This window comes from Arvicola amphibius, chromosome 12 (genome assembly GCF_903992535.2).
Source record: "Arvicola amphibius chromosome 12, mArvAmp1.2, whole genome shotgun sequence".
Classification (NCBI taxonomy): domain Eukaryota; kingdom Metazoa; phylum Chordata; class Mammalia; order Rodentia; family Cricetidae; genus Arvicola; species Arvicola amphibius.
The window spans coordinates 49,717,089-49,742,991 of record NC_052058.2 but is presented as its reverse complement, the minus strand read 5'-3'; the positions used below and the strand labels follow the sequence as shown (position 1 = coordinate 49,742,991).

Here is a 25,903-nt window from a genome sequence, read left to right as displayed (position 1 = left end):
ATTCAACAGGATGGGAATTTAAGCATGGTCTTTAAATGTTGGGTCAGGGAATGGATGGGGGACAGCTACCATGGGGGCGTATGGAAGAGAGGAGATGGAAAGACTGTGGACAGAGGCAGGGGACAGAGAACCCTGGCAACACAATCTGCACAGGAGACTGGCCAAGCACAGGGCATGAGGACCACTCCTGTAGAAAGGGTTATTAACAGCCATGAAATTACCCTCTGCTATTTTCATACCACCAAAACCAAAGAACAAACAAACAAAAGACAGTAACCACCACCACCACCACAAAACGATCTGTTACAAAGAGAGGCAGGGGGACAGATAAGCTTGGGAGTCTCAGCTCCGTGAGAGCAGTGAACCAAAGTGAGTCTCTAAAAAGCACTAGCTGTGGACATTTAACATGAGAGGAATTCATTTTCCATTAAGAAAAACACACAAAAAAGAGGAATGCTTATTTGGTGAGAGGAGAATGGAGGGTAGAAGAGGAGAGAGGAAGAAAGGTGGGGGACTAGAGAGAGAGAGATTAGGCCTAGATTCCCCTGGCTGCATAGCAACCACCTGCTTTACAGAGAGCCAGGGTTAAACAGTTCCCAGCCTGTTCCACATTCTGCCGCCTGTCACCAGATCAATGCAATCATTCCCGTGACCTGCCTGCCCTGAGCACCAGATTCAGGAGGCTCTTGCTAGTACAAGATTCAAAGGATCTAAGCACGGCTAAGGATATACCCTGTTGTAGTTCTTTCCACCTTGCCTGAAACCACATTTAGTGAATCCCTCGATGCTGTAGGTTGCGATCAAATACAAGTTTGATCAAATACACATGTGCAGTAGGTAAGTGATTTCCCTCCTGGTTCTGTGTACATGAAAGGCAGGTGTGCTGGGTTTTGAGGCCAAATGTGTGTTGCACTCTTTAGAGATTTACCAGGACAGAGCTTTGGATTAAGCTCCTGCACTAGACTCCATATAAGTATGGGGTAAAATCAAAATGGACTGACTGACTCGTGCTGAGGTCCCCTGTAGGGGTGCAGCTAACCTGGAAATACTTGACCTAAGGGTATATTAGAAATAGGAGAAGCCAGGTTTCCAGCAGGCCAGGCCTAAGGATAAGGAACCAGAGTCATCGAACTCTAAGGAATACATTATTTTTTCCTGTTATCACACGGCCTACCCCATAGGAGGAAGGAGCTTTGAAATGAGCAATAATATTTAAATTATTTTCTGCTTTTTTTCAGACGTTTCTTGAGGATAAACCAATTGTTTCTGCTTTGGGCCTTGATAACCTTCCTGTTTGATACAATGAAGGAGGGGTGATTCAAAGATTGGAAGTTAGTTAAAGCCAGCAAAGATTTTTACATTAAATGGTTATACTGTTTTTCTGTTGACGCTAGCTAAATATTTTATTTCTCTAGAAACAGAATTTGAATGTATACCTCAGGCAAGCCTGAAATTTATAATCCTCCTGCCTCATCTTCCCATGTGGGAGCGACCACATGGCATCACCACATCCAACCTCACGACAACCACTTACTTCAGCTTTCCAGCCTCACTTTTCCTCGGGTGTGTGGCTGGGTTCAGGCCATGGGGGTCCTCAGCAAGAAGATGGGGGCAGGAAGGAAATGGAGAGGGAACACCCCTTTTCCATGACCTTCTTGGAACCCTGTAGTGAATGTCAACCTTTGAGTGGCTTTCCTGACTTTCTGGTCTCCGGGTTCCAGATGGGTAGGCCTGGCTTCCCTACACACTAGTCTCCAGTGTTTCTCCCCAGTTTCTGCGCTCTTCTCCCTGCTCAGACTTTCTGAATCTTCAGCTGGGTTGAGGGTGTGACTCTGGGGTGGACCATTTGCTCAGCAAGGATGAAGCCTTCTACCACTGCACAAATAAAACAAGAGTAAATAACACCCCCTTTACTAATAAAAATACCTTCTCCTAAATCCTTTGCACTGTGTTTCCCAACAAGACCTTCCCTGCTAAATCAGGAATTTGCATACAAAGGTAGATGGATAGAAAAGACAAAAGAAAATGATAAGTAGAAAAGATCTCAAATGAGTCTTGAAAAATGAGTTTAGATAAGCACAATGCCACAGATTGGTCGTCAGTGTTTTCTGGCCTCAATCAGATATTCAAGTGGCTGAATGGTGCGGGCCATTTCTTCTCCGAAGCCTTTCATTTCATGTATAATTAGAAATGTGCCAGTCCACGATGACGGCAACCTTCAGAATGGTCAGTCTGTCACTTCCCCGTCCCTCGCTGCAGACACAAATACCTCCTGATTACTAAGACTCTTATTAAGGAGCTATTGTTTCCCACATCACTCCAACTCCTCCTAGCTCCTCGTCTTTATCATCTTGCATTCTACTTAAAGAAGGCTTTTCAAAGGAAACAGAAGATCTCTGGACACCCACATCAGGCTGTATTCACAACAGTGCAAAAGTGCATCTGGTCTTGTCACTCGTGGGCTTTGTTTTCCAATGGAAATCTAAGAATAACTTGCCATCGGTTGCAAAAAGGAAAGGAAGTTTTCCAAAGAGCACACGTGTGACAGAAGTCACACATGAGGTAAAGTACAACACGACCGTCTGGTCAGGCTCCCCTGCGGCCTCCATTTAACTTGCTCAAATTTTTTGGCCACGATATTCAGCGTTATAAATATTAAGTATAGCTACTATCTCTGGCAGAACTATTCCATTTGGGCAGATGGTGTCCCTTAAAGAGAACATCAATTCTACAAACTGCCAAAGTCCCCTACCGGCTAAGATGGGGGAAAAGAAAACCAGCTTTGTTTGTAAAAGTGATTAACAATTTGCCCCACCCACCAAATCCCTGTTCCTAGACATTATGAAACATATGTCTGACAGATTCCTGTCTTCAAATTACCGAAATTTCAGAACAAAACCCTTGGTTCAGAAGTGACAGTGTTTTACCTTTAATAAAATAGCATGAGCCCTGAGAACTAAAGAGGCTAAGAAGCATGGTACGTGGTCCGGAGAGGATGTTCAGTCGGTGGAATGAAGAGAAAGGCTCTGTGGCCCAGTGTCTTGGCAAATGTCACCCACTGTTGTATCAATACGTGGAACAATTACCCACTTTCAAGGACCACTTTTGTTTAGGGATGCTCATCCCAGAATTCTGCTCTGATGCTGCAGTCATCTACAATACCGTCAATGGTTTGGAGAGGATTCCTGCGTCCGCACACAAAGGAATCGCTCTCATCTGCAGAGAGCGTAATGGGAGCCAGCCACTTAGGACTTCCTCAAGAGGTACTTACATCCTTTCGAAACAAAAGCCGAGGCAGACAAAGATGGGAAAAGAAGCATTGAAGTGACCAGTGTGAGAAAGCAGAATGATAGCCACAGAAAAACTGTGAGAAGGTTGATCTTCGGGCAGCTTCAAGAGTGGTGGTTTTAAAAACTTGTCTCACAACCTGGAGCTGCCTGGATTTCTTTTCACAGACCCTGACCTCTGAGGCAATTAATGTCCATTGCAGAGAATCACCTGACGACAGGGCTGGGGAAAGATGCGTGCCTCTGTGACGGGGCCACCAAGAGCACGGGTACTCTGCCACTCCTTCAGACGCTATGGTAAAAGTAGAGGTGCAGAGGACTCTGGAGCAAGGGCAAAGGATTATGCTGATAGATCCACATGGTGGCAGGTGATTCTTTAAAGAAAAACTTCTATCTAAAAAATGTTTACTAGAAATCTGCCTATTCAAGGATATTAAATGCATAAAAATCAATAAAATTAAATTTAAATTAAAAGTATTAAATTGAATTAAAAGTATTTTACACTACCCCAGTTTACCACATTTTTTTTAAAAAAAAAAAAAGGTATCTTAGATAAATATTTCTTCTGATAAAGAAAATAAAACAGAACAGGGCTCATTTGGGTCTATTTCTCAAATATTATAGGAGAGCAACTTAAATTGTTAAACTCTACGTAAGAAAGAAATGATGACCAAACTCAGAGCTCCAGGGGCAACACCAAAAATCCCAGCAGTCATAAAGTTGAAATTGTTTACCAAGCAACACACCCTTCAGCACATGACAAGTCCTTACAACAACAAAACCAATTCATAATTTCCAGTCTTAATCTTAAGAATTTATGGTGTTCACAGCATAAACAACCAACCATAAATATGCACATTTTTAAGGTTGGGGAAAAAAGGAACTCATCGCTGTTGGTCCCCAAGTACTAATTTTAAGTTGTGTGATGATATGGGAGAACCCAAGATCCACTTCCTTTTTGTGGGAGTCCCCTCTGTGTGCTGTGGTTACCATTAATGAATAAAGAAGCTACTTTGAACCTATAGCAAGGCAGAACTTAGGTAAGCAGAGAAAGCTAGGCTGAATGCTGAGAAAGAAGGGCGGAGTCACAGAGAAGCCATGGATCCTCTGCCTGAGACAGATGCTGGGAACATTATCTAGTAAGCCACTGCCACATGGTGATATACAGATTAATAGAGATGGGTTAGTTTATGAATTAGCCAGAAATATGCTTAAGCTATTGGCCAAACAGTATTGCAAGTAATACAGTGTGATTATTTTGTGGCTGGGTGGACGGGAACAACAAGCAGCCCCCTCCTACAACACTTCCTGGCATAGAAAAAAAATGACAATTACTTTTTTTTTTTTTTTTTTTTTTTTTTTTTTTTTTTTTTGGTTTTTCGAGACAGGGTTTCTCTGTGGCTTTGGAGCCTGTCCTGGAACTAGCTCTTGTAGACCAGGCTGGTCTCGAACTCACAGAGATCCGCCTGCCTCTGCCTCCCGAGTGCTGGGATTAAAGGCGTGCGCCACCACCGCCCAGCGACAATTACTTTTTAAGACAATAATTAAACCATTGGTGGCTCTCCTTTAGCTGACTCTGATGTTCCTATATTTGACTTTCACAAACAGCTCTTTGTAGTAAAACAGTATCACAAAGCCTTTCTGTGTGACTGCGACAGGAACTGGGCTTCACTGTGCTAAGGCCAGGTCTTTTGCTCTGCATTGCCAGTACCCGAGTGCTGGAGGGCTTTTAGGAAGACTTGGGAGCAGCCCTCAGAGAGTTGTTGAGTGCAAGAGCTCTTTTGTTAAATGTACGGGACTGTGTTATATATACTTCTTACTGATAGAACACAATGCCTTACACAATCAACCTAAGGAATGACGGGAGGGATTATTCTGGCTCACAGACTGATGGCAGGGGAAGCATGGTGGTAGGAACATGAATGGCTGCTCACATGACTTTCTAGTCTGGAAGTAGAGACAGATCAACGTGGGCACTTAGCCTTGTTTCTTTTTTTCACTAAGTCTGAGGCCCAAATCCATGGGTGTAACCCCACCCCACGTGTGTGTGTGTGTGTGTGTGTGTGTGTGTGTGTGTGTGTGTACATACAACTAAGTAGGCCAATTTTCCCCATCTCCAGCCTCATCCTCACAGGTATATCTACTAATCTTTGGAAACAATTTTTACTGTCAGAGTGGGAAAAAATGGCATTTATATAAACTAAGTAGAGGCCCAAGATGGTGCCAAACCATACCTAGGCAAGCCTCCCGAGATAATCAAGAGTGTAAAGGTGGAAAGACTCTCGTCTAGACTGATCTCAGCTGTCTCTAGTCAAAGATGACACTTTTACCACTCCAGCCCTAGAAATAACGGCAACAACAGTTGGCATTGCTGTGGGTGTTAAATGGTGAGACTTGAGACAGCAAACACAAGACCTACCAAGACTGGCTCATAGTAAGCACCAGTCATTTGTAACTGTCATTTCATAAGCAGAGCTAACAATAACCCAAACATACTACAGATGTCAGATACTGGGCTAAATGTTATTATTGCACATGCTTGGGTACTCAGGATGTGCTCAGGAAAGACAAACACTGATATATTGCAGTTTATTAAACAGATGCAGAAAGAAAGCATATAAAAAGATATAAAAAGCATATGCCATGGCATAATGCGACACCAACAAATTAAGGTCCTTTTATCTTGTTAATGCTTTCGTCTAAAAAGCTCCTGATTGTACGAACCAGGTGGTGTTATATGCAAACTCAAACACGTTTTATCCTCCTCTTCATATAAAACTGCGATCAAACAGAGCATGCCTGAAACATATTACTGCAGCCCGGGCAGACTGCTGGAGCCAGAGCTGCCACTAATTCTGTCCTATAGCTCGGAGGAAAGTGAAAAAGAGACACACAACTTCAAATAAATCAATTTTCTTTCCTAGCTTCCTTTCTTTATCATTTGCTTTTACTGGATGTTTTATGCACCGAGCCAATCATTTCCACATCAAGATCAATTTCAATATGAGCTTTCAATTCACAATCACTGTTTGATACTGTAGAGGAGGCCGGTTCTTGAGAAAGGTGTGCAAGTGCACACTTGTGAACTTGTGTCCAGTGCCCACGCTACACCGCTCACACTTTCTCATGGAAGTATCCAAAAATCTTTTTCTCTGTTGTTAGCAACTACTTGGTTAAGATGTATCCCAGGCAAGACCCAGTGTATTTCCCAGTTTAAGCCAACTGAATTCTCTCTCTCCCCTCTCTCTCTCTCTCTCTCTCTCTCTCTCTCTCTCTCTCTCTCTCTCTCTCTCTCTCTCTCTCTCTCTCTCTCTCCAGATTCTTTATTAGAATATCCGAAAGAGCAAAAAGAGCTGAGAGGTAGTTTAAATGATGGTGTCCTCAGAAGGCTGTTAGGAACACATTCCTGTTGATAGCTTCCAGCCTATCCTGCTTGCTGTCCATCCCCAAACACCACAAATATCACTGTCCTGTCCCGTTAGTTGATGCTAGATCAACAACCAATTTCCTTTCTTCCTTCCTTTTTTCCTCTCTCTCTTCTTCTCTCCTTCCTTCCCTCCATCCCTGCCATGCTTCCTTTCTTTCTATCTCTTTATCACTGGTGAAACACCAGATTACTATTAAAACCCCACCACTGAAAAAATTTGGAGCCTATCTCTCTTTTATTTAACTACTTACTCACTTTACATTTTAATTACTGACTCTGGCGAACATTGCACTGAGGAAACCCAAAATTTGAGCTTTTAAAAGGATGTCACTGCTCCTTCTAAACCCTACATGCCAGTTTACCCAAAAGACCAGCAAGTGATTCCTCCTTTTGAAGAAAGTCCCTTCAAATGTTTCTGCACTGAAACTTAGATGACCCCTATAATTTCTGAGGTAAGAAAAACTGTCAAGTTTAGATAATATTCCATTACACATATAAATATATATAAACATATATACATATATATACATATATGTATGTATATATGTATGTGTATATATATATACATAAGCACCTACATTTATGAAATATCACCCCTACATTTCTCTTTCCCTTGGTGAGTTTTTGATTGGCAGGAAGTGAAGAGTTCCACAGAAGCAGTCCTGAGACCTGCTGAACCTGCTGTGAGTTAGTCTTCAACTCTCAAATATGAGTCCTAGGCAAAACAAAGGGACAAACAATGACAGCACGTGCATCATTCCAGTCAGAACTAAAGGATCTTTCCTCAAGTCATTTTCATGGTGTCTCCCTGCAGTACCCTGCGCATTTATTCTAGAAACATTCACTTCAAATCAGCCTAACTTGGTTACACGCTAAGCCGTTGTGTTCAAGTCAACGAAGCATCTTAGACATGTTCTCAACTTGCAGCAGTTTCTCCATTGAGAAAGAGCTAAAAAAAAATGAAGGCAAACTTATTTTAAAATGCCCAGACCTGAGCATTTGATTTCAGATAAGTTCCATCTTCAAACTACTTCTGCAATTCTCAGCCTGTCCTCGCCTGCTGTATTAAAAAGGCAGCAGCATCTGATAGGAAATACGTAGCCTACAAGTCCACTGCATGTAAAATTCAATGGATCAGGATACATAAAAAGAAGAACATTTGAAAATCTTTAAGGATCAAAGGCGGTAAAGGGGGAAATGATTCCAGGGAAAGCCACAATGGGATGGAACATAAAAGAGATGAAGTCAGGCAAGCCAGGGGGAGAAGAAAGAGTCTGGGTTGAGATGAGAGACAACTGATAACAGGAAGTGAAGGTCGGTCATCTGGGCCAATGATCATCTGTTTATCAATATGGCATTTCCTGAGATCTAATGGTGTTACAGATACTATATAAATTGGAAAATTGGAACAACTATATGACTTTAATATTGATTCAGTTCTACCCTCTGGCATCTGACCTCAGAGAGATCAATTCCTATTGTCAGAGCATGGACTTGAAAAAATTACAGATATATATATATATAATGACGTATAATATATTAGAAATCATATATATGTATTATGACAGCCATCTTTCAGAAAACGAGTTATTTCACAATTAAAATAAATAAGCAATATATTAACACCAAAATATATTAGTAATATAAAATGTCCAGTTTCGCAACAAAGCAATGTGTTTAGTAACCCTTGACAGTCCTATACAATACTTAAACTTCTGTTTTGCCAACTAATCTTCTCAATGTATATATAAAAGACTATAAAAATATTCACTATGTTTCAAAACAAGCTGAGATAATCCATGAGTTTAACAGATTAAAGAGCATTGAAAATGAAGCAAGCTTCTAAATCTAACTTAAAACTGTAGGAAATTTCAACAATAACAAAATGAACAAATAACAGCAAAAATGCCATTTTAACTCCTAATAATTCCAACCAGTGGGAAATCAATGGTAGAAACGCAATAGCTTTGTAGCACAGCAGGTTTGCAAAGCTCTCTGGCTTGTTGGCCTTTGGTTCTGGGGAGGCAATAGTGCAACTGTCTTCTGCCATCCCAAATCTGGACTCATCTGACTCAGAAGCCTCTACCATGACACCTGATGAGATCAAAGTCCCCAATGAGATCAAAGTCATTTACCTGAGGTGCACTCAAGGCGAGGTTCATGCCACATCTGCCTTGGCCCCCAAGATAGGTCAAGGTCTGCCTCCAAAAAAAGTTAGTGATAACATTGCCAAGGCAACCGCTGTTGGAAAGGTCTGATCACACCGACACTGGCTACTCAAAGCAGACAGGGCCAGATGAGGTGGTGCCCTCTGCCTGATCATCAGAGCCCTCAAGGAGCCACCAAGAGACAAAAAGAGGCAGAAGAACATTGAGCACTGAGGAGTATCACTTTTGATGAGATTGTCAACATTGCCCAGCAGATGTGGCACCAGTCTCGAACCAGAGAGCTTTCTGGAACCATTAAGGAGATCCCGACTACTGAACAGCCTGTGGTGTGCAATGTGGGTAGCTGCCATCCTTGTGACATCATAGGTGACACCAGCAGTTGTGCAGTGGAATGCCCAGCTTGTTAAGGGGCAACAAGAGAAAATATTTTTTTTAAAAAAAGAGCTCTTATTTAAAAAAAAAAAACAGGAAGGAAGAAAGGATGAAAGAGAGAGGGGTAAGAAGAAAAGGGCCCCCAGAAGTCAGGCTTGTAAGCAATCCCATCTTTACAGGGAATTATAAAAAAATGGAAAGTAAAATGAAAGCAAGAAAATAATACAGTTATAAAATTATAAATCTGATAATAAAATAGGAAGTATGGTAAAGGACCAAAGAGATATTCCACAACTGGAGAATATGGTAAGAGGGCAGAAATAAAATTCAGAAAGAAATTATTATAGCAGACACAGTCATGCAGAAGAGAGAATTGGCAGCTTGGAAGGCAGGACGAGCCAACCAGTGAGTTCAAGGAAAGAGAGGAATGTCTGAATGCAGGTGAAGAGGAGTGTGGCATGTGTGCAGCTGCACCACCCAACATGCACACACACGGTACAGGCCCCGCCCAGGACACAGAGGGATGATGGGAGGAAGGCCGTTTAAAACAGCTTTGTAGGAAAATGTCTCCAATCATCGGAGGCATATGGCTTTTTAAAAATATAAACAAAATCAACAGATCTTCAGTTAGAATAATTATAAATCAGGAGATGAAATTAAAATTGGAAAGATGAGATGACAGAAGTGATACCATTGAACTAAAACAGATCTTAGTATACTATTAACAATTCCATGCCAACAAATCAAATAACCTATGAGAAATGCACAGATTCGTATCAACGTACAACCTACCAACTCTGATCCAAAGAAGAAACAGACAGTCTGAGAAGACCTGTGGCAAATTAGGAACTCGGTCAATAATAAAAGAAATCCCAGGGCCACATGGCTTGACTGTAGAATTCTATAAAACATTTGAAACTAATATTAACCTTTCTCAAACTCTATCAGAAAACTAAATTCAAAACACTGCCATACTAAAAGGATTATATACTACAACTAAGCAAGATTTACCTCTGGGCTGGAGAGGTGGCCCAGCAGCTAAAACACTGTCTCTTCCAGAAGGGACCCAAACTCAATTCCCAACACCCATGCCAAGAGGGTCACAACTGCCTATAGCTCCAGTGCCAAAGGTTTCCACCTCTGACTTTCCAGTACCCACACACTTATGGCATAAACACACATATATGCATGATTAAAAAATAAAGTAAACCTGTTTAAATCTGGCCTATGAAATAGAAAACTTACTCAATATATGCAAATCAATTTATCTTGTATTTCATATGATTTCAACAGATGCAGGGAAAAAGCACTGACAGAATTTAATATCCTTTCATGATTTTAAAAAAAAGTGCTTTCAGTAAAGCAGAATAGACCCCAGAAAGATATATCCCAACAGATCAAATCCTCCCCATACAACTACTAACATGTTTTAAGTTCAGGAATAGGAGAATGGGCACTCATCATTTCTGTTAAACATACATAGTGTTGGAAGTTCCAATCAGAATAACTGGGGCTAGAGAGATGGTTCAGCAGTTAAGACCATTTGCTGCTCTTGCAGAGGACCTGTGTTTACTACCCAGAACCTACATGATGACTCGAACCATCCCTCACTCCATATTCAGGGAATCAAATACCCTCTTCTGGGCTCTTATGATACCAGGCACACATATGGTCCACATGCATACATGTAGGCAAAACACTCATAAACATGAAATAAAATAAATAAGTCTAGATCAGAATATAAGAAAAAGAAATAAAAGGGATCCAAAAAGGAGATGAAAAAATGATTACTACTCCTGTTTGTTGATGTTGTGATCTTATATTGTGAAACTTGTAATCCACCAAAGAACCAGACTATAGTTGAGCAGTGGTATTTTAACCCATGATTCCAACCACTTAGAAAACAAAGGCAGGAAGATTATAAAGTCCAAGTATAGTAAGGACAACATAGCAAGACTTCATCTCTAATATAAATGAAAACTGTTTTAATTGATAAATAATTCAATAATGCTAGAGGTATGAAACCATCCTATAATCCTACAATCATGGCTCTCTCTCTCTCTCTCTCTCTCTCTCTCTATATATATATATATATATATATATATTAGACTATATATTATAATATATAGGTAATATATTGCCAATAAACAATGTGAAAAAGAAATAAGCAATTCTATATATAATAGCAGAAAAAATAAATAAAACAAGAAGTCAAAACACTGAACAATAGATTTAGCCAACAGGTAAAACATTTGAATTCTAAAAGCTTACAGTCCACAAAAGAAATTGTAGGTTACACAAATGCAAAGAACCACTGACCTGCAATAAATACTGCTAAAACATCCATATCACCATTATTACCCAACTCAATCTACATTTCAGTGAAAGAGAATTACCAAAATTCCCAAGTCATTATCAATGGAAACGTGGAACTGGGAAAAGAACTTTAAAATAACGCAGAATAACAAAAGACCACACACACACACACCACACACACACACACACACACACACACACAAAAAAAAAAAAAAAAAAAAAAAACAGGAATGGTGGGCTAGAGATGTTATAAAATCTACTATAGAAAACCAAGAGATAAGCCGGGCGGTGGTGGCGCACGCCTTTAATCCCAGCACTCGGGAGGTAGAGGCAGGCGGATCTCTGTGAGTTCGAGGCCAGCCTGGTCTACAAGAGCTAGTTCTAGGACAGGCTCTAAAAAAGCTACAGAGAAACCCTGTCTGGAAAAAAACAAAAAAAGAAAACCAAGAGATAAATTCAATAAGTTTGGGGCAATTAATTTCTGACAAAGCCTCTGCTCTTAGCTGCAGCCTGTTGCTGTGGTGGACAGCATGACAAAAAGCAGCCTGGAAGAGAAAGGGAATTTTTTGCTTCCACTCAGTTTATAATGAATTTGGAACAGGAACATGAAGCAAAAACCTGCAGACAGGGACTGAAGCAGAGCCTGTGGAGGGGTGCTGCTTACTGACTTGCTCCCCAAGGTTTGCTCAGACTGCTTTCTTTGAGAACCCGGGACCACTATCCCCAGGGATGGCACTATCCACAGTGAACTAGACTCTCCCACAAAAACTTTTAATCAATAAAATGTCCCAGAAGTTTACCCACAAGCCAGTCTGGTTGGGTCATTTTCTCAAATGAAGTTCCTTCTTCCGATATGACTAATTTGTACCAAGCTGACATATAAAAGTAAATAGGTTCCTTCTTGGATATGACTCTAATTTGTACCAAGTTGATATAATTAATTAATTAATTAATTAATAATAAATGAGCAAATGGCAGTCACCAGAATATACAATTGAGGATAGTGAGGGTCTTCAGCAAATGTGTGTAAAAACTATATCTGTAAATAGAATGATGCCATACCCCCTTTGTTTGAAGGAAAATAACCCTGTCAGGCTCCTGTGCTTGAACACCTGGTCTCCAGATGGTGCTTTTGGGAAGGAGGACCTTCTAGGAAGTAGCCTAAGTGGAAGAAGTGGATAACTGGGAAATGGGCCTTGTGGGTTCCTGCTTGGCCATGGTTCCAGTCCAGGCTCCCTGTGTCCTGACTGTTGTTCCTTGTAACAAGAGCCTCGTGCTTCCGCAAACTACCATTTCCAGCTGCCCCTGCCATCACAGAGAGGGAAAATAAACCCTTCCTCTCTTATACTGTTTCTGTCAGGTATTCTATCCCAGTGAAAAGAAGAATAAATACAGACCCATAGCATATCATTTCCAACAATTGAATTAAATTAAAATAGATTGACCACTTACATATAATATCTAACACTGTACATTTACTAGATGAGACAATAGCAAAAATGTTCCACCACATTGATCTAGGGAAAAGCGTCCTAGTTATCATGCCAAAACCACAAACAACAAAAGCAACAATGAACGGGTGGGACTGCATCCAAGCTGAGCAGCTTCTTAGAGCCAAGATGACGCTAGTGAAGGGAAGAGACAATTCCGTGATGGGAGGAGATATTTATAAAGTGAAGTTGAGATAAAGGGTGATTATCCAGGCTATGCAAGCAGCTCACAGAAGGAAGGAACCCAATCAACAATGATATCAAGAAGATAGTCAATAAGGGTAGATAACCTACATGCAAGTTTCTCCAAAGTAGGCGCACCAATGAAGAACAGACACCTGAAGGCGCCCAGCATTGCTGCTCATCAAGAGAGGCAAATTACAATGGCAAGGGGATATCCTCCACACTTCATTGGTGGCTTCTATCCAAAAGACACTGGGAAGTGTGAACAACGATGCGGAGAGGAGGGAAAGTAGACATACTATTGGGGAAATCAGTTACTATCCTCATTTTGAGAATCATTGTTGAGGTTCCTCAGAAAACTTAAAAGAAAATACTATATAGAACACTAATCCACTTCTGTAGACATGCTGCAAGAATTAAAACGAACATGCGAAAGCTATATCTGCATTCAATGCTCATTGTACACATTGTACACTACTCCCAGTAGCTAGGACATGGGGGCTCTCAGTGACCATCATCAGATGAAAGGACAGGAATACTATTGGTGATGTATATCGTAGAATATTATATAGCCCTAGAAATGAGTGGCATGTTGACCTTTGTGACTCTACGGATAAACCTGTAGTGAAATAAGCCATCCATAGACAGACAAAAGTACATAATTTCATCTACAGATTGACTCTAACAAGTCAGACTTATGGAGGAAGCTATTAGAAAGGTTATTAGAAAGGCTGGGGAGGGAGTGAATGGGGAAAGAGAAGATGTTGATCAGGATATTGGTCAAGACATACCACATTTCAACCAGACAGAGATAAGCTATTGTGAGCATCGCAGCAGGGAAGGCATTGTGTATTTCAAACAATGAATCTATTTTCAACAAAACAAATACATATGAGGCAGTAAATTCATCAATCAGCCTGTAAGCATTGCGTGTTATGAATATGTATAGGAGCGGTATGCTATACCTCATAAACATAACATAAATATTTTACAATCCTGAATGAAATTTTCAAAATGAAGGCTAATTCAGAATACTCAGAATTTGCTATTTAGCCGAATGCATATGTAAGAGTAAAGTGCAAACATGCCATTATGCCTTCAGATTACTTTTTACCAACAACATTTAGAGAGAGGCATGTAGCCATGACATTTCTAACATACCTAGAGGAAGTACATTGAGCAGATAGCAGGAAATGCCCATAATGCAGGTAAAACAACCATAAGATGAGGTATTCTACAGAGGACCAAAGAAGAAACAGTCTACATTAAGAAAAAAAAAGACAGATTAACTGGTTACGCTGGACATTTTTATATTCAAGACTGACAGAGGCAATTTAATCCCCTCAAGTAATTATCTGTAAATTGTCACAAGGTCTTAGAAAAAAAAACTGCAAGAAAGCATTTTAAATGCTTTACTGGGGAAAGATAAATGTCTACAGACTCCAGATCACATTTTTATTTTTAAAAATAGGTGGCATATGTAGAACATACTTTGCTAGGAACTCCTTTAGATATATATTGGCTACTATTCACAGAACTGTATAAAAATAGTAGAGCCAATTTTTCATATGTAAGATGAACACTAGAGTTTTTATTTTGATAATACAACTTAGTTAGATTAATGAATGCCTTGGAAAGACCATCAAATAATACAGAGACTTCAAGATCTTACAATCAATTTTTCAACTATTAAGCAGTTTATCCTATAATCTCACTATTGCTCACGAGCACTGTCTCCAAACACAAAGCCAAGATCTTTATCTTTCCAATGTGGAGTAATCAGAGGGTAGTGTGAATGTTTGCTCTTTGTAAATGAGTCCTCCATTCTTCCATCCATTGGTTCTAGAACCCAGAGGCAGAGCAGTATGCCAAAGGTCATTCAGGGGGACAAAGAAGCATCAGCTCCATACACAAACATAAGATGGGATTTTAATATGGTCATGAAGGAATTTTAGGGGCACAAGTTCCAAAACACCCCACTGGTCACAACATGAATGCGACCATCCTTTATGAATTAGAAAAGTCTTCCACCAGCTCTTAAATCTGATGCACCGAGTCCCTCCAGTTTACTCCATATAACATTTGATTTCTATTAAGAAGGAAAGCTATTCTTCATTCCTGTTTCCACTTGAACATTATTAAAGAGCTCAGCATTTGCTGCAGGGGAAACTGTACATTATTTTTCATGACCTTCTCTCCCCTGACTAAGAAAATAATCCACTTAATGTGTCCACGAGGACAATAACCCTACTGCGACATGAGGGCAGTGCCGACTTCTACAGAACAGAGCCATTTACAAAAACATTGAGGAGTTTGCCAAACACTGGAGGGTTTATAGGGCCATTGGTAATTACTGTGTATAATGCATTCTGAACCCGCTGGCAGTGAGCTGGCTGATCTTTCTGGGTTCTGTCTTTCAGCTAAATGCTGTTTATTTTCTCCATAACAAATGACAGGGAGGGTGTTGATGGACTTCGTATAAAACTTAAAAGTATGCTTTAGGCTATGCCAAAATATGCTTGTCAGCCATTATAAAAAAACAAAATCATTGCAATAAGCCTCACATATTATGTAATTTTGGCAACATACAATGGCTATGATGTCTTGTCGCTGACATGTTTGAGCTTGGAGAACTGGCAATGCTGAATTCTCTAGTACAGTGGTTCTCAACCTGTGGGCTTTGAACCCCTTGGGATCAAAGTCACCTATGACCATAGGAAAACACAGAGATTCACATTATGGTTCATAACCATAGCAAAATTACAGTTATGAAGTAAGAATGAAATAACTTCATGGTTGGGGGTCACCACAACATGAGGAGCTATATTAAAGGGTCACAGCATTAGGAAGGGTGAGAACCAGTCTTCTAGTAGGAGTTATTCCCAAAGTTCTTTGAGTCTAACTTTTCCCTAAGAAAGACTGATAGATGACTCCTAGGAACAATCAGAAAGTATATTTTAAAAGGCCATCTTTGAACTCAGCACCTCCTTGTCGTTCTCTCTTACATGGGGAAAGTTCTTACACCTCCCTTCTCTTTACCTCTGGAATGCTGGCCTGGAATGTTTCTCCAAATAAAAGTTTATGATTATTTCCTTATTATGAATCCTGATAAAAGAGACAAAGGCATGTGCCCACTTTCATTTCAGACAGCACACTGACAAGCACTTTCTCAGTCATGTGTGAGAACAGAGAATTAAGATCAGCTCTACATTTGGCCCCCAATGCATTTCACAATCTACATCTCCCCTAACTAGGGTTTGATGGGACATATGCATGAGTCTCCCTCCCTCTGTAACTTCCTGTACTCTCTGCTGAGATCACTGCAGTTGTACTCAGTATCAACTGTGGGCACCAAAGGCATCCAGGGAACTTCACATGATCCTCACAGCCATAGGAGAGGCAGGATCTCCATTTTATAGAGGAACAAACCCCAGCTCATGGAAGGCAAGTCTCATTCACTTTTGCTCATGTGAGAATTGACTTCTGAGTATCATTTTGAGTGTAAAATGCCCTTTATGATCCCTCCAAACATACACATATACACAAACACAATACACACATACAAACATATACACATGCATACATAGAAATATACAATATGCACACACTTGCACACTCACACACATGCACGCATACACACACATACATGTGCACATACACACAAACACTACACACATGCATACATAAATGCACAATATATACACACTCACACATGTATACACATGCACACCACACACACACACACACACACACACACACACACTAGACACTTGCTCCCCAAACAGTGGTATTCTTTTCCAAAATTGTAGACTCTTTCAGGCAGGAGCATGGCTGGCAGAGTTGGTCTAAGAAGCAGGTCTCTGAGGGTGACAGTCCAGCCTTGTTTCCAGTCCTAAGGGGCTAAGATGTAAGGTACTACCACATCACTTTAAGTTCGAACTGCCCAGAAAGCCTTGCCTTCCTTATGGTAATAGAAGGGTCAATCCCTACTCTGGAAGAAGACGTTGGACACAAACAGCAAACAGTTCTCTCCAGCCTTTAAGATGGCATTGTGAACGAAAGGGGGAGTGAAGGCACTAAACAGAAGAGAAAGGGATCAATAAGCATGTAAGTTCAGGAACTGTGCATGAGAGCTGGGTGCTCAAAAGAGTGTCAGACAAGAGTGAACAGGGAATGAAGGAGAAAGGGAAACACTGCTAAGAACAGAATGGCAGAGCCATGGGATGACTTCCCTGACATTAACTACAGCAGTGGAATAGCTCAGAGAGCTCGGATGACTTGGCCAGTGGAGTTGAAGGTCTCAGTGAAGAAGCAGCATGCACCTCCCATTCTTGACTGCCTGAGCCTGAACTGCCTGCTAGTTCCTCGCTGAGAACATGGTAGGCGAATTGCAAACTGTTTCTTCTGAAACTGCAGTCTCTATAATGGTAAAGACACTGTCCCAGGATTTGAGAGCTACAAAGCAACTTAGCGGCAGGGAACTCCCTCTTCTATCCCCCCCCCCCCCTCATCCACATACGCTGTAAGTTATTCCTATAAACCGGTGATAAATTAGTTATGAAACTGATGGTGTGTGGTTGTCTACATCAATAACTAAACAGCAAACAAGCAAAAAAATGAAGATCAGAAGAAATACAACCTCAGTCACTTTCTATTAACTGATCATTCAGTCATCCATTTGCTTAAATATTTATTTAATATCTGCCACATGACAAGAACTGTGTTGCAAGCTCAGAGATACGCCATGAATAAAAGACCTAAGTTCAAAGCATGCTGGGAAAACAGACACTGCTCAAGAACAAGAGAAATAAATATCCGGTCGTGAATTCCAACAGCACATGAGGAAAACAAACCAGTGGTGGCAACAAAGGCCTGTTGGGTAGGTGACAGACAGGAAGGTGGAAGGGGGCTCCATGAGTGGCACCTTGAGAATCTAGACATATCTCAGGGAGAGCTTGCTAAAACTGATGCCTGACATTGATGACCCCACCACCAACCTTCTCATTCAGCACTTCTAGAATTTTATGCATAATTTGTATTTCTGATAAGTAGGCTGACATTGCTGATGTCAGAGCACAAGGAAGACCACATGGAGAATCATTTGTCTATAACATAGACTTAGAGGGTGACAAAGGCAAGAGCTGAGGCTGAAGAACACGGATGAATGTCCTCACAAATGCTAGGTAATAACAGTCACATCTGTTATAGACTCAAACTTGCCCAGCTCTCTCTCTTTCTCTCTCTCTCTCCACCCCCTCTGTCTCTGTGTATGTGTGTGTACATACATAGGCATACATGTGTATAAGTATGTATACGTATGTGTATGTGTGTGTGCAGCAGTATGTAATGGATCTATGTGTATGCTGAAGGTGCATGTATGTGTCTATTCGTTGTGTGTATAAGTGCACATACATGTGCATCTGGATGTGCACAGAACCAGAGGTCAATGTTGGGTGTGTTCCTCAGTTTCTCTAAACTCTTTTTGAAAAGAGATCTCTTACTAGAGCTCAGCCACTCAGCAAGGCTGATGGCTATTCAAAGAGGTCCTGGAATCTGCCTATCTCTTCTTCTCCAGGGCTGGACCAACCAATATTCACTGCCATACCATCATTTTACCGAGGCAATGGGGATATGAACTCTGATTCTCATACTTGTGTGGCAAGTGTTTCACCAACTGAACCATCTCCCGTTCAAAGACAGCTAATCTCATGTTTCCCAAAGAAAGCCCACTATTACCTGTTTCTAAGTTAAGAAACTCTAAGAAATTCAGCCAGGGAATATTAAGAACCAACACTCAAATCAAACACTGTTTCAGTAAAATATTCCTCCGTTTGCACAGTATCTCATGCAAAGGACTGGATGCTATCCTAGCACATTGAACAGCAAAGATAAAAGAGATTAAAGGGTGAAAACTGCCACCAAAATACAATGTTATAAAGACTATGCATGACAAGAAACTCATCTCTGTAGGGGTGTGTACACACTGCTGTAAGAGGAGCTCACTCCGATGCAGAAAGATATTTTTTTTTTTAGCCTAGGGGAGATATCTTTACAAGTAGTTGTCATTTCTGAATAGACAGAAAACTGATAGTTTGGTAACTCTTAAAATGCAGGCTTCCTCTGAGTCATCTAGAAACTGCTGGTAGCGGACATTCCTGGGGAGCTATGTCCTGAAATGTGCAATGTAAGTGGGCTAACTAGGCACCCCACTCCTGGCGGACTGGAGATCACAGCGAGAAAAGCCCACCAAAGGCCTGGTTCCCTGCTCAGGGCAAACCCCAGGTGGGTAATCTTCCACAGATTTTGACAGAGATACAGTGTTTTTAAGATTTACTAGGCACTGGGGACTGCACTGCACAGTTCTTAGAAGTTTCTCTTTTAACCTTTAACAGTGTTGCTAGCCATACTTAAGCGATAGGAAAATGGGATCCAGTGAAATGAAACGATGTGTCCAATGCCGGTTACCCAGGGGATGAGCTGCAGATCCAGAGTGGAACATCGAGGGGTTGGCGGCAGCACCAGATTAACTTCACCGCACTGTGCTTGTGAACGGCAGCCTTCGCAGGGAACACTATCACAGATGATTTCCTGGCCTCCACTGGCTCCCGTAAAGTACTGAATGATAAGGGACTTAAAACGCAAAAACCCAGTTATGCCCTAAGACTTTTGAAACTCCTTGAATGCCTGGTAATATTCATGTGTTCTAGCAAACAAGCATACAGATCAAAATGATTGATAAAGCCATTATACATCTGCCTCAGAGACAGAATATGGAGAGCAGGAACCCACATTAATAAGACCATGTCTCTGGGATGTAGGTGCAACTCAGTGGTGGGAAGCTTGCCTATCATTCCACTGCTGGCAATGCAAGACTAGTTGATTAATAAGTAATTAGGTAATTAACAAAAACTTAAGGACATGGCTCTTAATGGGTCAGCTACATTAATGTAGTTAAAATAATCTGTGAGCCTCTCTCATTTATAAAATGAGTAATATTAATACCTAGGGAATTTTATATACACATAGATATACAGAGAGAGAGAGAGAGAGAGAGAGAGAGAGAGAGAGAGACAGACAGAGACAGAGAGAGAAAGAGAGAGAGAGAGTAATGTTTTGTATCATTATTGGCATGGAATCTAGTACCTAGCCAATGTTTGATATGTATTAACTTCCTCCTTGTTTATTAACTATAACCTTTAAGGGAATATAACATAATAATAAAATAGGGAAAAGTAAACATTAAGCACCAAAAAAAAAAACACATGGGGAAATGGCTAACTCAATTAAAATCTTAAGGCAAAAAAAATTAAACCAAGCCACCAGGAATAAGTCAATTTTGGTAATAGAAAAGAAACTTATAAAAAGAACTCAACACCTAAATAGCCATTTGATGAGTTATTTATTTTAAATGTTAAATTATAGGAATAATATTTCTTCTTCTTTGCCTCTAAGATCAGCAGATGAAGAGGCAGTAAATTTACCTATAAAGAAACGAAGAGTAAATAGGAATTTGAGAGACTTGGAGTCTCTCACACTACCTCAATCTGGCCACTATTGCTCACAAGCAGAAAACAGAGAACACACATGTGGTCAGGACTGAGTTCTACTACAAGTTCATTTATATATACTGAAATGTATATTCCCCATATCTCCTGCTTTCAAGAAATATCTTTCATCTTTTGACTTTTCCCAACCATAGAAAAATAAAGAAAAAACAAAACAAAACAATAATCTTGTCAGCTGTTGGGCCTATTGGGCTGTGTACCAGAAGGGTGCTGTGTTCATTTGCTTAGAGGTGGGGTGAAGTTTTCAAGTTCCCACCTGAGAGTAATTCTCTTACGTCTGTGTAAGTACCGGGAAAGAGAACACTTAAGACAGCGAGGAAAACCTGGGAATGACCACCAGTCCACCATCAGCGAAAGGGCTGGACAAGGGATGGTGTATACATAATCTTTCCTATTTTGTAAGTGAAAGCGAATGAAGTAACTTATTAGCTACTAATGTAAAAATATATTCAGTAAACTCTTCAGTAAAAACAGCAAGTTGGCAACTACTGAATGACAAAGCAAAATGAACTGCCACACAGGTCACCAACGGCTTCGTCCTTGTGCTGACCTGGTACTGGGAAAGCTGAAAAGGGATGCAGTAAGCCACTCTGAATCCACCATTCTGAGACCTCAGAACAGCTGAGTGGTCCATTTGCCCTACCACAGCCTACTTGCCAATCAGACACAGGCCTCACTGAGGAAAGAGGCACAAATATAGAATAGAAGGAGAAGGACACACAGTCTTTGAGAGTGCTGGGAGACTTGGGGACAGATCCCTGCTGTATTTCTTCACTGGCAGGGATCATGAGGCTAAGGGTAATATTAGAAGAATAGGAAGCTGGGTCACATTTCTGAGTTTCCAGGGACTCTGATGGATATCAGGTTTCCTAACTAGATCAGGGAAGAATGTGGTCACAGCAAACAGCTTGTCTCAGCTCATTACTCAACACCTGTTAAACGTGATTAACAGTCCCGCCTAATAGCAAGTTAAGAGAATCTCTGGCTATCATGGATCCCAGAGGTCTGTGAAGTTAACTTCATTTACTCGTGTTTCTCCTTTGACAAGGTCTCAGCCAAAAGGCACCAAAATCCACTGAGCAGTTTATAAACTACCAGGTGAGCAATTCCGAGTTCCAAATACAGCAATGTCTTCCTACAGAGAGCAGGGGAAGGCAGAGATGCACGGTTGCTCTATAAACAAAGCTTGAAAAGTTTAAACCTGTGGGCCACACAAGGGCCCCTAGTTGCAATGGATGCTTAAGAGGCTGCTATCTGTGAGTATTAAACCGATGATTAACTTCTGTACTCTTGGAGAAAAGATGGACAGTATATTTAGAAAACAAATTGCCCAGCACCCTTGTCTTCTCTCTCCTAAGAAAAGCAAAATGGTCGAAGTAGGAAATCTAAAACTTCATAAAAACATCATAAGTTTTGGTTTAAAAATATTAAAGCTATGAATACATTTCAAATATATATTTATATAACAGCAACTACATTAATATACTTCAATTGTTCAATATATTGTTGAATTACATATGTATATTTCTATTAAATAATCAGCATATCTGAACTCTTATACGCATATACACAGTAACATCATAATATTTCTATTAAATATTCAGCATCTGTACTCATATACGCACATACACAATAACAAAAACCTTAGATAGCACAGTAGTAGTGCATAGTTCTTGGTTATTTAAATGGTATTGAATCTAAATATTATTGAACTCTTCCTAGAGTTAGTTAATTGAAAGTCAGCTAATTAACCCCCCTCTGCTTTTAGTGGCATACTAACTTACAATATATCACGTGTAATCAATCATGCTTTATCAGATACACCCAGTTCTTAATAATTTCATAGTAACAACCCAACTAGATTCTATTCAACTTCTCCTTGGGGAGCAAAATTAATTTTACTTCATGTATAGTTATAATGGACAATCCTGTGCGTGTGTGTGTAAACATGTACATGTGTGTGTACACATTTACACAGGTGTGAATACATGTATATAACAGATTTGGATTAGAGTCCTCCATAAAATGCTATGTATATTTTCAATATATACTAATATGGTTAAACTGCTCAGCAATGAATATGAGTCTCAACATCTCTCTGCATTCTAAGAAGCATGGAATGATATTATGTATTTTTAAGAGGAACTTAAATCAGAGGTGAGAAATCCTACCTGATTTTACTCAGCCATTATCTGAGATGGATTCTTCCTTTTTATTGGCTATTTGCAGTTTTCCTTTTCTGTAAGCCACTCATTCACAGTCAATGCCCAACTTCCAGGGGCGGGGAGTGACTTAAGAAACCTTCCTTTATGGAAGCTCCTCTAGCAGGGATTTAACTATTGGCCTTCCATGTAGGAATTACATAACTGTTAGGGAACAGCGGTTTAAGCCATCTGTAGGGCCAACTTGCCCCGCTCTGCTCTGTGTTGCACCTGAGGGTTCATCTCTCTGCCATGTACACTTCATATTGCCATCAGTCCTCCTGGCTAGCTCTCTTGTCTGTCCCCCACCCTCCTGTTATCACAGCCCCTCCATAAAGAACTAAAATCTCTCCTCTCTCTCGCCTCTCTTTCAAGGGGAAATAAAGCTCGGACAGAAGACCGTTTTGATGAGATGGCTGGAAAAACTGTTTTTCTTCATCGGCGTTTTGGAAATATGGCTCGGGTGTTTGGGGACCCATTTGTTTCTACGGCCGCCATCTATCTTTGCTTTACGGCTTTTGACTTCTGCTTCTTTAGCTTTGTATGTGGCTCTGCTCCACTTCGACTGTGGAGCTGCCAGTCTGGGGCTGGTTTCGCTGATTTACTGGACCCAACCTCCTCCCCTCTCTGGGTTCTGAACCCTATCTAGAAAAGACATTTCCAGCTCAAAGACACATTCATTTATTGATTGAACGAAGCTTAGTTCAATAAACATTTTAGCCTGAGTGGGTTCGTTTCCAGCAGCACAGATGTTTACACATCAGTTCAGATGGTAAGACTCAGGAAGTTTTATTTTGTCCAATTACAATTAGATATTAAAGCAGATGCATTTGTATTGGGAAAAATCACAATGCTAATAAGTATAATTATGACATAAGCTGTTTTATTTATGTTATAGCAGTAATTACATTTAAATTATGAGTATTATATTTACTATATAGAGCATTATAATACCAAAACTTCAGATATCACTTGTAAAACAAAGTTTTTGATGAAAATTTTCTTTAATTATTTTCTCATTAATACCACTTTGCAGTGTTTTTCCAGTTTGGGAGGGAGCATCAAATATTAAAGGGTGAAACAAGATACAGAACATGCTGTTAAATTATTTTTTCCTGATGAATAATAAAGTACAATTTGTACTGTAGATAGGCATAAGAATTGCCACTGTAGGGCTAGAGTGACAGCTCAGGTTAAGAGCTCTTTCTGGTCTTGTAAAGGGCCTGGGTTCATTTTCAAGAACACCCTTTGCAGCTCCCCATCATGCATAAGGCCAGGTTCAGGGAATCCGATGTCATCTATGGGTGCCAGGCATGATCATGAAGCACATACATACATTCACACAAAACACTCATATGCATAAAATTAAAATAAATAAGTCCTCTTATAAACTGTCAACATGAGGAAGATGGCTTAGACACTGTTGCCATATCCGTTGGTCTGAAACTGGCTGTCCACCGCAAGGCGACGGGGAGAGTGGCAATAAGCAATGGGGAGATCCATTTCAGAGGTGAGACTAACAGGATTTGCCGGAGACATGTGAAAACAGCATGTGGACATATCAAAGCCAGAACATTTTAAATTTTCTGACCAGTTGTCAGTGCTGCCATCAAAACCTCAACCTGGTTATCCGTGCTCATGTGTGGCAGACTTCTGACCTGGCACCTAAATATGACATCAGCTTTCAAATATTTCTTATTCTTTATATGCCCCAAAGTCTAAATTTTGGTAACATGGCTATATTCTGAAGATTTGTGTGCCAAAGTGGTGGGCCGTATGTGGGAAGAAGAGCCAATAGACTAGTTAAGTCTTGGAGAATCAACAAAAGGATGTACTATACAGCAGCTCTATATTGTTAGGGACCCTGCAGAACTCAGACAGAATGTCTCCATGGCCCCAACCCAGAGCTTAGAAGCCTTTCCATTGCAGAGCTAGTCTGGGGTTTGCAAAGCTATTCTCGGAGTTTATGACGTCTGAGCTATCTAAAAAGGAGTCAGCATTGGACTGTTAGCTATAGCATGCTGGCTTTCTGTTGTCGATGCTTTTGTGGAAGGACAATCAATTGTGGTTTGCAAACCTCTAGGGCAACTTTTAAAAGACAGCCGCAGTTAACTAAGATGGAAGCTGCCACGTCTCCCTCATGAGGTATGAAGCATCGCAATGGCTTTCATTTCACAACAGAGCAAAAGGTTAAATCTGTCAGACAGCCTGCCCCTCGCTCCCCAAATCAATTCCACAAGTAGCAGCTTGGCTGGTCATCTCGTAATGAAAAGTCACAATTCCACGCACTAGAACCTTGCATTGGTTTTCCATTTACAAAGACGGGGTCCAAATTCTTCAACCTGGTTTACGATGGTCTTCATCGAAAAACTCTGATTCAAGTGGATCCACTTTCCTTTTTGCTACTTGTACTTTCCTTCTGTTCATACAACCAACCTACACTCGCAACTTAAAAGGTACAATTCCTTAACTTTAATGTCAAAGAGAAATTGTTGGAAATGAGGAGACTAAGAAGCCAGAAGCTCTCACTTCCCTATTTCTCCTTGGGGAGCATGCAGCATCAACTACTGACTATGGGAGGAACTGGCCCAACATGAGCCAGCTCTCTATGTAGACAGCAACAGACAGACAGGAAAAGTCAGACCATAGCAACTTCAGCACACTGAGGAGTCAACAAATCTCAAGGCCCACGCTGCATTCGTAATCCAAGCTAATAGATTCCTTTATCCCTCAATGCACTGTCATTCACAGAAAATATTAAAAGTGGCACACCCCAGACACATATAGCACCTGAGTTCCAAGTACCTTTTCTAACTTCTCTCTTCCAAACACTTAAAAACCATTACGGCCTTTCAAATTTTCATAGCCGCACTTGGGTGATTATTTTTATCACT

At 40.6% G+C, this 25,903-nt stretch overlaps 1 protein-coding gene and 1 pseudogene across 3 annotated transcripts in view; one reads left to right on the top strand and one right to left on the bottom strand.

The window, feature by feature from the left end:
* The window catches only part of Fhit (fragile histidine triad diadenosine triphosphatase), a 1,447,725-nt gene that overhangs the window by 645,907 nt on the left and 775,915 nt on the right, over positions 1-25,903 (bottom strand). The window lies entirely within an intron of this gene.
* Positions 8,802-9,289, top strand: LOC119827652 (annotated as a pseudogene).